This window comes from Triticum aestivum, chromosome 5A (assembly GCF_018294505.1).
Source record: "Triticum aestivum cultivar Chinese Spring chromosome 5A, IWGSC CS RefSeq v2.1, whole genome shotgun sequence".
Classification (NCBI taxonomy): domain Eukaryota; kingdom Viridiplantae; phylum Streptophyta; class Magnoliopsida; order Poales; family Poaceae; genus Triticum; species Triticum aestivum.
Window position 1 is genome coordinate 471,120,065 of NC_057806.1, and position 13,085 is coordinate 471,133,149.

At 47.9% G+C, this 13,085-nt stretch overlaps 1 pseudogene; it reads left to right on the forward strand.

Annotated features, from left to right (window-relative positions):
- Positions 1–616: 616 nt before the first annotated feature.
- Positions 617–3,843, forward strand: LOC123101404 (putative cyclin-dependent kinase F-2; annotated as a pseudogene).
- The last annotated feature ends 9,242 nt before the right edge of the window (positions 3,844–13,085 follow it).

Below are 13,085 nucleotides of genomic sequence, written 5' to 3' on the forward strand. Positions count from 1 at the left end.
CCTCTCTCACATAAAACTTGCTATCGGTCTAGTAAAGTAGTCAATTGCTTAGGGAAAATTTCGCAACTCCTACCACCACTTTTCACACTCGCCATACTAACTTTATTGCTTATTTACCTAAACAGCCCCTAGTTTTTATTTACGTGCTCTTTCTTGCAAACATATCCCGTTACACCTACAAAGTATTTCTAGTTTTATACTTGTTCTAGGTAAAGCAAATGTCAAGCGTGCGTAGAGTTGTATCGGTGGTCGATAAAACTTGAGGGAATATTTATTCTACATTTAGCTCCTCATTGGGTTCGACACTCTTACTTATCGAAAGAGGCTACAATTGATCCCCTATACTTGTGGGTTATCACTGCACCTTGTTTACTTTTGTTACTTGTTACCCGTTACGAATTACCTTATCACAAAACTATCGGTTACCGATAATTTCAGTGCTCGCAGAGAATACCTTACTAAAAACCGCTTGTCATTTCCTTTTGCTCCTCGTTGGGTTCGGCACTCTTATCGAAAGGGCTACGATAGATCCCCTATACTTGTGGATCATCAATGCGGTTCGCGGCGGCGGGTGGGTGATCAATGCAATCACGCGCGAGGTTGGGGACGCCGCCCGATGAAGGCGGAGGAGTCTGAGATGAAGCCGGCGACGATGGACGGCGTGGGACAACGTGTGGGCGAGCGCGTCAGCACCGACACCCGGACCACCAAAGCAGCGCCGGCGCTCAGGCAGCGAGGCCCGAGCGACCAACGAAGCAGCGACGCCCGAGCTCGAGGCAGCCAACGGACCTGATGTGGCCGGCCCGACCACTACTAGGAAAAGGGCTGTAGATGATATGGCCACTAATGGCGCACCAGACAGGTGGTGCGCCACTACTATATACTAATGGCGCACCATGTGTTGGTGCGCCATTAGTGTCCAAATACTAATGGCGCACCACATCCACAGTGCGTCATTAGTAACAATTTTTTCCATTTTTTTCAAAACTAGTAATGGCGCACCAGTGGATAGTGCGCCATTACTAGTTTAACTAGTAATGGCGCACCACATCCACGGTGCGCCACTAGTAATTTTTTTCAAAATTTTTTTCAAAACTAGTAATGGCGCACGAGTGGATAGTGCGCCATTACTAGTTAAACTAGTGCGCCATTACTAGTTAAACTAGTAATGACGCACCACATCCACGGTACGCCACTGGTAATTTATTTTCAATTTTTTTATTTTTTTTTCAAACTAGTAATGGCGCACCACACTCACCGTGCGCCATTACTAACTTGGCCCAAAAATTCCACCAAATGCACCCACCCCCTCTAGACCGCCTTTTTAGTTTAAAAAAATAAAAGAAAATGATGGGAATGTCAAAAAAAATAAGTTTCCCGTGTGATATGTGGTCTACTTGTTGGGAAAGTTTACAAATATGAGTTTCGACTTTATTTGCAAAATCTCTTTGGAATTTGTAAAATGGGAACCCCGTTAAGCATTTTCAAAATCCCCAAAAACCTAAGAGAAAAAAGTTACGGAGCTTTTAAGATCTAGAGGGAAAAAATGGAAAAAAAATTCAAACTTACTAGTGGCACACCGTTTGCTAGGTGCGCCACTAGTAACAGAAAAAAATTGGTTTAAAAAAATCGATTTTTTTTTCGAAATATGATACATAATATGACCGAAAAGTTTGAAATATTTTTTTAAAATTTCATCATACTCATGAACATGAACTAAGTCCTAGACATCAACAAGGTTTAATATGATTGATATGATAGATATATCAACAAGTGCCTGTGAAGTGAGCTGGTGCTGGGGTTGGATAGAACTGCGAAGTTAAGCGTGCTCGGGCTGGAGTAGTGTGAGGATGGGTGACCTTCCAGGAAGTTTGACCATAGAGTGCGATTTGACTTGATATTAAGCATATTGACCCGAGATTAAGCCATAGTGACCAGATACTAATAGCGCATAGTGGGCTATACTAATGATGCACCTGTGGTGCGCCAATAGTATACCAGATACTAATGGCGCACCAGTGATGCGCCATTAGTAAAAAAATTCTAATGGCGTGGTGCTAGTGGCGTACCTGTAGTGCACCATTAGTAGCGAAAATAGGTGCGCCACTAGCAGCCCTTTTCCTAGTAGTGGACGTAGCAAGGATGAGGCCGGCGAGGCAACCCGCAGGGCCGCCCTGTAGACGCGGCGGAGGCGGGTGGCGTGGAACTATTGGCGGGCCGGCGCGCGAGCGGCGTCTATGATTGGCCGCCGCATGGCGCGCGGGGCGCTGCATGGAGGCGATGCAGGTGTCCGGGTCGGAAAGGACGGAGACGGTCAACGTAGATCGACGGCGCACACACGACGATCGTGAGGGGCCGCCTGTCGCGCGAGGCTGCTGAGTCGGTGAAGGAGCCGGCCAAGCGTGATGGTGTCGGAGTAGAGGCGCACGGGGTCCACGACAACGGCGAGCGACACAAACCGAACGACGAGAGAGTGAAAAAAAAATGTTGATCAAAACGACCGGCAAGAGAGTAAAAACTCGGATCATAATTTGACAGCATGGGGTAAAATTGAAATTGGAGGCAGTCCCTTTTTCCCTCCCGTTTCCCGTTTCCACTTCGTCTCCGGCTATGAATCCGAACGCGTACATGCTTCCGTCGCAGTCTCGCCCAAGCCAGAGCCACGCAGCGCATTGACCTCGTGGAGTCCGGGGACCACTCGAGTACGTCTCGCTGATGCCTCAATATATATGGCCGCCACCATGCGATCCTCTCCTCGTTTCCTTTCCTTTCCGGCCGCGCTTCCATCGACCTCCTCCTCCTCCGTTCCCGATGGGCGTCTTCCCCGGCGGCGACCACCCCGACTTCAAGGTGGACACCAGCGGCGGCGCCCCGAGGCTCACCTTCTGCAACAGGGGCGTGCTACTGGAGCTCCACCGACTACCAGGAGACGCGCGCGCTCGGCGTGGGCGCCTACGGCGGTGTCGTGGAGGCGCGCCACCTCACCAACGGCTGGACCGTCGCCCTCAAGTAACCGCTCCCCTGCGCGCACGAGGGCGCCGGCATCGCGTGCGGCTGCGCCGACGCCCGTACGTTGCGCGAGGCGGCGTTCCTCGCCGCGTGCCACTGCCACCGCGCCATTGTCGAGCTCCGGGAGCTCTCGCTCAACCCCTTCCCCCGGAAGCTCTCCGTCGTGATGGAGTGCGTCGGGCCCAACCTGCACGACGTCCTCCATGAGCACCGGCGCGGCCGGCCGTTCCCCGAGGCCGACGTGCGCTGCATCATGGAGCAGCTCCTCGGCGCCGCCAAGCACATGCACGGGCTCCGCATCATCCACCGCGACATCAAGCCGGGGAACATCCTCGTCGGCGCAGGTGGCATCAGCAACGTCAAATCTGCGACCTAGGTCTCGCGGTGTCCATGTCCGAGCCCGCGCCGTACGGCTAGCACGGCACACGCCGGTACATGGCACCGGAGATGCTCCTCGGCAAGACCGACTACGACGCCACGGTTGACATGTGGTCACTGGGCTGCGTCATGGCCGAGCTCCTCTCCGGGAAGCCGCTCTTCGACGGGGAGGACGACGCCCAACAGCTCCTCGCCATCTTCTGCGTTCTTGGCGTGCCATTGTTCACCATCTGGCCAGCCTATGAGTCATTGCCGCTCGCCGGGAAGCTGGTGACGCCGCCGCATGTCATTTCCCGCAACAAGCTCCGTCAGCACTTTCCCGAGGACCTCCTCTCCAAAGAAGGCTTCGAAGTCCTCAAGGGGCTCCTCTCGTGCAACATCGACAAGAGGTTGTCGGCCACCACCGCGCTCAGGCGGCCATGGTTCGCCAACGCCGTCGTCGATGCTTCAGCCTGATCTCTAACTGCTGCTGCAAAGACTATTTTTTGGCTTCAATTAACTCAATGGTTTGTGGCAACATTGAATATATATTTACTTTGATTTCATTCCAAAGATTTGGATTGCATTGATCACTAGTGTGCATGAGATTTTGTATGTTGGTCAAATATATCTTTTGGCTGAAAACTGCAGCATCCGTAGTTCACCATGAGTGAGAGAATGCGCCTTATCGGGGCGCCACATGTTGTGGCCCGAGGAGGGCCGCCCGCACGAAGTGCACGCGTTGGAAGATTACCTTCGGGACACGGGCGCTCACTGGGGGGTGGAGGCTTACCGCATGGCCCATGGAATTTATTCATTTTTCCTTTTTTGTGAAGTTCCTAAAAAATTGTACATTCAAAATTTGGGGGTTCAAATTTTCATAATTTATAGAAGTTCTTCAAAGTTGAGTATTCTGGAAGTATGAATTTCTAAAAATTCAAAAGTATTGAAATTCCATTTTTGTGGAAATTTTTAGAACTATAAAAGACTCTACAAGTAAGTATGGAAATTCTTTTAAAGTTTAAAATTCTGAAAGACGGATTTTTTTAAAGTTGTAGACACATATTTTTGGAAGTTGCTAACAAGAAAACATGTCAAAAAGGGAAGTTTGCCAAGGCATTGGACTTTCCCAAAACGCTGAAAAAAGCATGGCCGGAATCTTCCGCCCCTCCTTACTGTGCGCCTCCTATGCTCCTATGAAATAGAGCCCCTTTTTTGACTTGTTACGTGTGTCACAATTAGGGTTGTATGTTATACGTCATGTATAACTTAGACGTGGTTTGACATTCATGATAATACATATTCTGGTTGTAGGGAGGCGGAGGCCTTATTTCACATTAGCAACCAAACTTTGTGAGCGCATGTTTATTTTAGAAAAAAGGCTATCACTTGACTTTAAACTAGTGAAGCCCTTACAACCAATAGAACAACATAACATTAGTAGAAAACATGCATTTGATTTTTGCCAGATGAAAGCAACAGTCCCGGTCATGTTACGAACCGGGACTAATGGAAGCATGAATCCCGGTTCGAGCGGTAGGACGCCGGCCGAGCCGCGACAGGCATCAATCCCGGTTCGGCTGGGATCTTATATTAGTCCCGATTCCAGCCACCAACCGGGACTAAAGGGCGTAGCTCCTAGCCCAACCTCTTTAGTTCCGGTTGGTGCCTTGGACCGGGACTAGGGGGGGGGGGGGGGCTAGTCCTGGTTCTAAACACCAACCGAGACTAAAAAGATGTCTGTATATATGGTCGCCCCTGCCCGCTCTGTCATTGGTTTTTTGGCCAGCCAGCGTGTGGGAAGGTGTGTGTTTCTCTGTTCTCACCTCCTATGCACATGAGGTGTTCGGTGAAATGCTCGAGCCACACTTAAGCTTTCTCCTCTCCAAGCTCGACCTCCAAATTCCATTTTCCCCAAGATTTGTCTAGGTTTGACAGTGCACCAACTATCCAAGTGTTCTAAAATGTTAGCAACTTCATCCTTTCATCTCTCACTACTAGTTTAGCTCATTTCAAATGCTCTAGAAGTGTTTTAGTGGAGGAGTATATGTGCACAGTCTGAGCTCAAATTAACTTCTTAGAGTATGCACATGTGTAGGGTGCCATCCCGTCCCCATCCATGTCCTCACCGTTGTCGATCGCCCGTGCCGATCTCGTCGCTGGCACCACCATGGTGAGCCTCTTGTTCTTATCTTCTTTTTAAAAGAAGATAAATCTTACTTGTATTTCTGGAAGTTGCTAATAAGGAAACATGTCAAAAAAGGAAGTTTGGCGAGGCATTGGACTTTCCCAAAACAGTAAAAAAAGCATGGCCGGAATCTTCCGCCCCTCCTTACTGTGGCCTCCTATGCTCCTATGAAATAGAGCCCCTTTTTTTGACTTGTTGCGTGTGTCACAATTAGGGTTGTATGTTATACGTGTAACATGTATAACCTAGACGTGAGCTGGTCATTCATGATAATAAATATTCTAGTTGTAGGGAGGCCTTATTTCACATTAGCAACCGAACTTTGTGAGCGCATGTTTATTTCAGAAAAAAAGGCTATCGGTCGGCTTTAAATTGGTGAAGCCCTTACAACCAACAGAACAACACAACACCACAACATAAATAAAAGGCAATGGCAAGATACAAGGGTGCTTAGGTGGAGTAACAAAGAACCCAGATGACCCAAGGAGATAACAAGAAAGAATTGAGCACTGCTTGGAGTCATCAAAGCCCTCATACGCGATCGGAGGACTGAAGCAACAGACGAGGCAAACTCAAGAAGAATATAGACGTCAACAAAGGTCATGCCATCACCATCACTTGGTTTTACTGGCACTTGAGCGCCTTCTACTTCCATTGTCGAAATGACCCCCCTGCTCCCTCGGCTCGGCTCGAAGGGTGTCACATCGTCCGACGATGGGATGCTCTCACTAGTGCCTGGATGGAAAAAAACACCATGACCAAAAGGGAGGCCTCCCAACATAGCCACCCCGCCGAACCTTGCTTCCATTGAGAGCACTCCCACCAAGACCACATAATCGTCACCACAAAGAGAGAAAGCTACCGTACATGAACCACAATCTTGATAATCTATAGAGAGGGGCCTTGCTCAATGGACGAGGCCTCCAAGGAGGGAACGGTGCCAGAATGCAGCCATCGCCCTGTCTGGCATGCCAAATCAAGGGTTCCCATCCAAAGCCCATGGTGGAGGAGGCCAACCCACGATGACACCTCTAAAAAGGGGAGCGGCTCTCAAGAGCGTCATCGTCACTGGCACCGACACCACCGGGCAGAGCTTTCCCCCGGGACACACCCCACTACCATGTGAATTCCATCGGCCACCATTTGTAGGGGAACGTGTTACGCAACAAAAAAAATCTACACGACCACACCCAGGATCCTTCTGCGGAGTAAGTTGGGGGAGGTCACTTTACAACACGAAAACATGGATGAAATTAGATGGAAATTCACGTTGGATGGTTTGTAATCTGCCAAATCTACGTAAGATGCAATCTACCGGAGTCATCAACTTGGACATGCCTTAGCTAGTCTTGAAGCATTGCCCCCTAGGGTTTGGACTGCAGATAGATTAGACCGGAGAGGTTGGCGTAACCATGACCTTTGCCAATTATGTAAGCGAGATGAAGACTGCGGATTACCTCCTTTTCAAATGTTGAAACTCTATCCAGACATGGAGTATGTTAAGAAATTGGCTAGGCCCCAACTAGATTTGTCTGGCTAGCTAGAGTGTCTTTCCTTCGGTCAAAGAGTGGTGGATGCACATGTTGTGATACCGGACCATGCTTCTTTCTTGGGAGATTTGTTTGTAACAAAAGAATACGTTTTTCCTTTCATAATGAATCTAACACGCTGAACTTGCGGACGTCCAATCTGAGATCAGTGGTGGAGCTAGCGGCGAATCAAAGAGGGTGGTTTTTTTTTGTGGGGGGGGGGGGGGGGGGGGGGGGGGCAAAGAGAAAATATGCACCTTCAAAGGGGCCAAATGACAACAATCTTCTTACTTTAAGGCTCTTACTTTTTTTCCTTCAGCAAGTATGCTACAGCTGGGGGGGGGGGGGGGGGGGGGGGGGGGAGGGCTCGGGCCCCTCAGCATTGCACATAGGTCCGCCACTTTTCAAGATTAAGGGTGACGAGCCCACTTGGGCAGTTCGAGAAAGGGTGGGCGCGCTTTCTCGTCTTATCTCCCCACACCCACACACACATCTCGGAAGAAAAGTACTTCCTTTATATATCAAAATGTAAAGATGTTTTTTTCTGGTTTTGCATAGGGTATAAAAACGTCTTATATTTTGTTACAGATGGAGTAGAAATAAAAGAGAAAGCATAGCGATGGAGCTAAACTGATAAGCTGTTGCATTTTTCATCAGCATTACTTCGTTCACTGTCAATAGACAGCATGCAGAACAGTTCCAAGACTGAAACGGACACAAACGTACATGGCCGGACCATTTGGACCGCTGTGTTGGAGTTGCTCTTATTTCCTCGTCTATTGTGGCGAGATCGACAGCCTCTAACGACCGAGGACACATGAAACCGCTGAAGTCACACACACAGGCCTGACTAAAAAAAGAGATCATCATCCGACGCCCACTATTCGAGGCGGAACTTGAAGGTGGAGCAGTGACCTATAGCGAAGCCATGGCCGCACCTCCAGCTCGACCCTCTCTTCTGGTTATAACCAGGGTAGTCTTCTATCTGAAAGGCAGCTTTCTCGACCATAGCAAGCGAGGACTCGGATGCTAGCTGCTCGATACACCACATGGAGAACGGATGCTTGGTCTTGTGGGTGACGTGGATCTCGCCGTGACGCCGGAGCATGTGCCGCGCGGTGGCGAAGAATCTCCACACCAGCTTCTGATGCGACCTACACACAAGCGAGATCGATCGATCGATGGACATCAGGTTCATATGTTAAGAGGTTTAAACATAAGATAGATAGATTACCACACAGGAGTCAAGACACTCATACCTGATTGTATCTTCGTCGTCCTCGCGCCCTCTGAACCCGGCGTGAGGAAAATTGAAGACGATCCGATCGAACAGTCTCGGCTCCAGATCGGCGTGGAGATTCATCACTTTCACGTTGACGTCGTGCAGAACCGTGGCACCCATCGCCTCAAGCTTCGCCACATTGGATGTTGCGTCGCTGTAGTTGTGGCTCAGACTCTCTGTCCAAGAGGATTGCACGCAAAAGACGCGTGGGAAATAGTTCAGTGCAAACTAATTAAAGCCGATGATCAGAAAAATCACACCGGGCCAAGGTAAGCATGGGCATGCACGCATGTACGTTGATGCTCAAAGATAGAGCTACTCGCAGGCATATGGGCAGCGAGAGAGCTAGACGAAAGGGCCGAACCGTAGGAGTCGAGGGACGTGGCGACGAGGTTCTCGCCGGAGCCGAAGGCGGTGGCGAGCGCCAGCGAGAACGAGAAGTCCCCGTCGCCGACGACCAGGATGTCCTGCGCCGAAGAGTAGTGCTTCAGCCACTTGGTTTCCGCCGCCCCATCGTTCCACGCCACGGCCATCGCCTGCACCTCGCCGGCGCTATGTGCCAGTGAGTGTGAGGAACTGAGGAAGCGTGTGGGAGTCGAGTCTCAGTTCGAACTGAACCGTCCAAGGGGAGGGTTTTTGACCTCCGTGGAAGGGAGATCAAGGGGCTGGGTCGCGCCTTGTGTTCTGCGCATCTGCTGTGGAGTGATCTTGGGCCGGACGTCCTCCATAAATTCTGCGCTCATGCATGGGAATCCAGAATGCTGAGTAGATGGCCTTTATTACGAAGTTTAAGAACTTTGAACGGTCTATTTATGTTTTTTTGCGAATAAATTCTTGCATTACTCAAAATCAAATATTTATGTTTGATCCTTTGGATCAGTTGTCCCAGTAAGCCTTTTCATTCTTGTACGATTTCCAAATTTTGGAGCGTACAAGATTTCCGTGGAGAAAATTAACAACCAGACAAGAAGGTACAACTGTACACACTATGAAAAAATATACTCCATCTATTCCATATTCTACTGCGCGTAGGGTTTTGGGTCATATTCCAAAATGTAGTGCGTTTAAGCGTCTTTAGTCAAAAATAGCCCTCCGCTGAATTAGTGCACCGAAAGCTACATGCATGCACGCTGCATGATAGTCTGAACAGTGAGGGGCAATTCTAGTCCAAATAAAAGGGCCAGCTCATGTTTCGGTGTAAGGGCATCTCCAACAGCTGTAAGATAGGTGTTGATAAATTTGCCATCTAGGACATATTGATGATGTGGCATGTAATAAATGTGGAGAGAGAGCAAAATTGTACTATGTAGAATAACCAATAACCTTTGCACAAGCTCCAAGGTGAAATAGAGAGCAATCACATTTATTTTCTCATCATCTATTGGATACCTTAGATACAACCCATTGGATTAGTTGTATGATAGCTTGTTGGTTGATGACATGAACATTTTACCAACAAGACTAACATACAATCTATTGAAGATGCCCTAAGTGTCACAAACAAGACGCACTATAAAAGCGAACGGCGGGAGTATTAAAGTTTGCCCGCAAGAAAAAATATACTACACCCCACAAAATTTGAACTAAAACCATGTTAGTTATTTCTGAATGGAGGTAATATATTAAAATTGATACCAAGTACATCCGACCTCTATGAGAAGTCGATAGTAATATATTTTTCCTTTATCAAAAATATTGCTTAGAAATATTCAAAATATATATCACTTAGAATGACAAACATTTTGGGCAATATCTCAACATGCATTGCTTGTGCAAAAAAAATACTAATTCCTAATGACTCACCGAAAGGTTTTTCCCATGGGGTGGTGGTGATTTTTCAGTATGTAGACACCATGGCACTTTTATCACAGCTCTCACCCAAATGGTTGATTGAGTGAACAATTTCTGGATTTCATGTATGTTAGAGCAACTACAGTCGAGCGCCTCAGACCCCTCTCAAACGCCTAGGCGGACGGCCTGGTCCATGACCTAGGCGGGCACTTCAAACCATGGTCAATCATGATTTTTTATTGCGGTCAATCATTCTGCTAAGCCACTTATTACTAAGGGGTACTTCAAACCCGTGCAACTTATTACTAAGGGGTATAAACCCGCGCAACTACTATCAACTTAGTAGTAGCGCCGATTTATACCCCTCGCTACTAGTAAGTACAAGGTAGGTGAAATCCCCATATCCTCGGTCGAATCCCTCCTTTCTCCCTCACTCTCCCTCCTCTCTTCATAGGCTCTCCCATGGTGCTGCACACCTCCTCCTCCATGGCGCCCAACGAGTTCACCTCCTCGCATCGCGTGCCTCCCCCTCCATGGTGCCAAAAGAGGGAGGCCACCTCGCGCCGCCGGCGTCCCGGAGCTCGCCGGTCTTCCCTGCATCTCCATGCCACCACGTCGGACCACCTCACCACCGGCGACGAGCCCCGGTGCGCCCTCCATCTCATTCCTTTCTTCCTTGTTTCTCTTTTCCCTCTCCATGTCCCTCCGATTTTACTCACCTCCCATGCCCATGCCTGCGCAGGTCGTCGGCATGGCCAACGAGGAGCTCTCTGCCTTGGCCGTGAAGAGGACCCTCACACCGTCGTCTTGCTCTCCTCTGCACTAGATCCGGTCCCTCTACAACAGCCGTCGTTGGATCTGGTCTCCGCTGCCCGACATCATGCATGGGGTTGAGATTTTTTTTGGTTTTTGAAATTAATAGTAGTAGCGCGGGTCAGACACGTGCTACAGATAGTTAATAGTAGCGCATGTCGAACCCGCGCTACTACTAACACACGTACTAGTAGCGCGGGATGCACCGCATTACTACTACTAGTTAGCTGTAGCGCCGTAGTAGTAGCGCAGGCACCGCGCTAGTAATAGCTTTTAACCCATGCTACTACTAGGCTTTTTCCTAATAGTGTATTTAGATGACTTCCATGAGGAGGCTAATTCAAGTGAATTCAATCTGTCATTTTGCATGGTAGGGATCAGATAAGTTGTCAGTACGAGTATATCACATCATGGTCATATCTTGATTTTACTAACAGAAATAACCAAGTCATGTTGTGAGCTTGAGATATAAGTGGATATCCCTTACACCAACCAAATACCTTTGTTGGGGGTTCCACATTGAACAAGGATAGCAAAATATAGTTTCAGGTCTAACGTAGTTTGCAATGACATGAGTCTCCGATGTTAGTGAGATACGGAACTTCAGGTCCTGATATCACTTCATTATCACCCCTAGATAGGAAAGGATTTGTATCCCTATAAGAGATAATATGACCATAGATGTAATTTATTGGTATGATATATCCATATTGAACTTTCCATATACGTTTCGGATATATGTAGACTGATATGTATGTATTCTTAGAGAATGCTCCAGTTATAAATTTAAACACAATTTTGTTGAATCTGAAATTTTCATCTTAAGATCATTTTGTGTATGTTTAGGTCTTGTATGGACATTAATGATGAGTTCATCGATATACACTAAGGTGATGCACCAAAGTCAAGTTTTATATTCATTTATTAAACACATAAATAAGCATCATTATTTGAGAATTTCTTTGCAAGAAAGTACTCATTTAGTCGGTAGTACTACAATATAATTCTCTGACTATATAAAGTCATGAAGCAACTTATGAAGTTTTACAGTCCACTTGCCGACTCTTCTAGGCGTTTTGCTGGGCGTGCGTTGATTTGGTCGGTTCTTGAGTCATAGCTACACGTGATGGGTGCCCCGCATTTGTCGTGATGCGACCTTGGTGTCCTCTGTCTCATTTCCTTACCTTTCCTGAGGTTGGCCTAGGCTAGTTCAGGTTATGTTGTTTTCCTTGTTCTGCTTCCCACATTTTGGTGTGGTGCCCTCTCTCCCTTCTCTATGCAAGGTTTTCTTCTTGTATTATTGTCTCTACCTACGAATGAAAAGATACGCAAGTGAAAAAAAATACCACGCTGGCTAGCAGAATTCATAAAATACGTACTCCATGGAAGTCTACGAGTGAAAAGATACGCAAGTGAAATATTTTTTACCACGATGGCCATCACAATTCATAAAATACGTACTACATGGAAGTCTACAAGGAGTATAGTAATCTACACAGTGATGGGTCGATGTCTCATGAGCATGCACGCCATGTCCATGGAAGTGGGTGGCAGTACATGCGATGCGACGGTCAAGCAGCGTCACAAGGTGCTCGTAAAAGGCCCAATTTACGTCGGCGCCAGCGAGGGAAATTTAGCGAGGCCAGCGCTGGAACTTGAAAGTGCAGCCGTTGCGTAGAGGGAATTCCTCGTCGCACCTGTCACCGTCGCCTCTCTTCTGGTTATACCCGGGGTAATCCTCTTTACGGAAGGCGACCATCTCAAACCTGAGAAGCGAAAACTCAAGGGCGAGACCCTCGATTTCCCATCTGTCGTACGGCTGCCCCGTCTTGTGGCTGACGTGTATCTCGACGTGGGTGGCAGAAGTTTGTCACATTGATGCGTGCTTTCAACAGAACCATTAATCAATTATCATTAACGGAATGGAATGCAACGTTTGCTTCCTAACGAAATTGAACAGTTTGGAGTGTTCGGTAGGCAGGTTACTAGAGATGAGATGTTCTTCGAATATTTGATGGCCACAAGTTTATTTCTGCTATGACTGGGAGTAAGAGTGAATCACTAGCTTTTCTCTCGGGCTTTATATATGAAAGACCAGAAGGGGCCTTTTGAACAA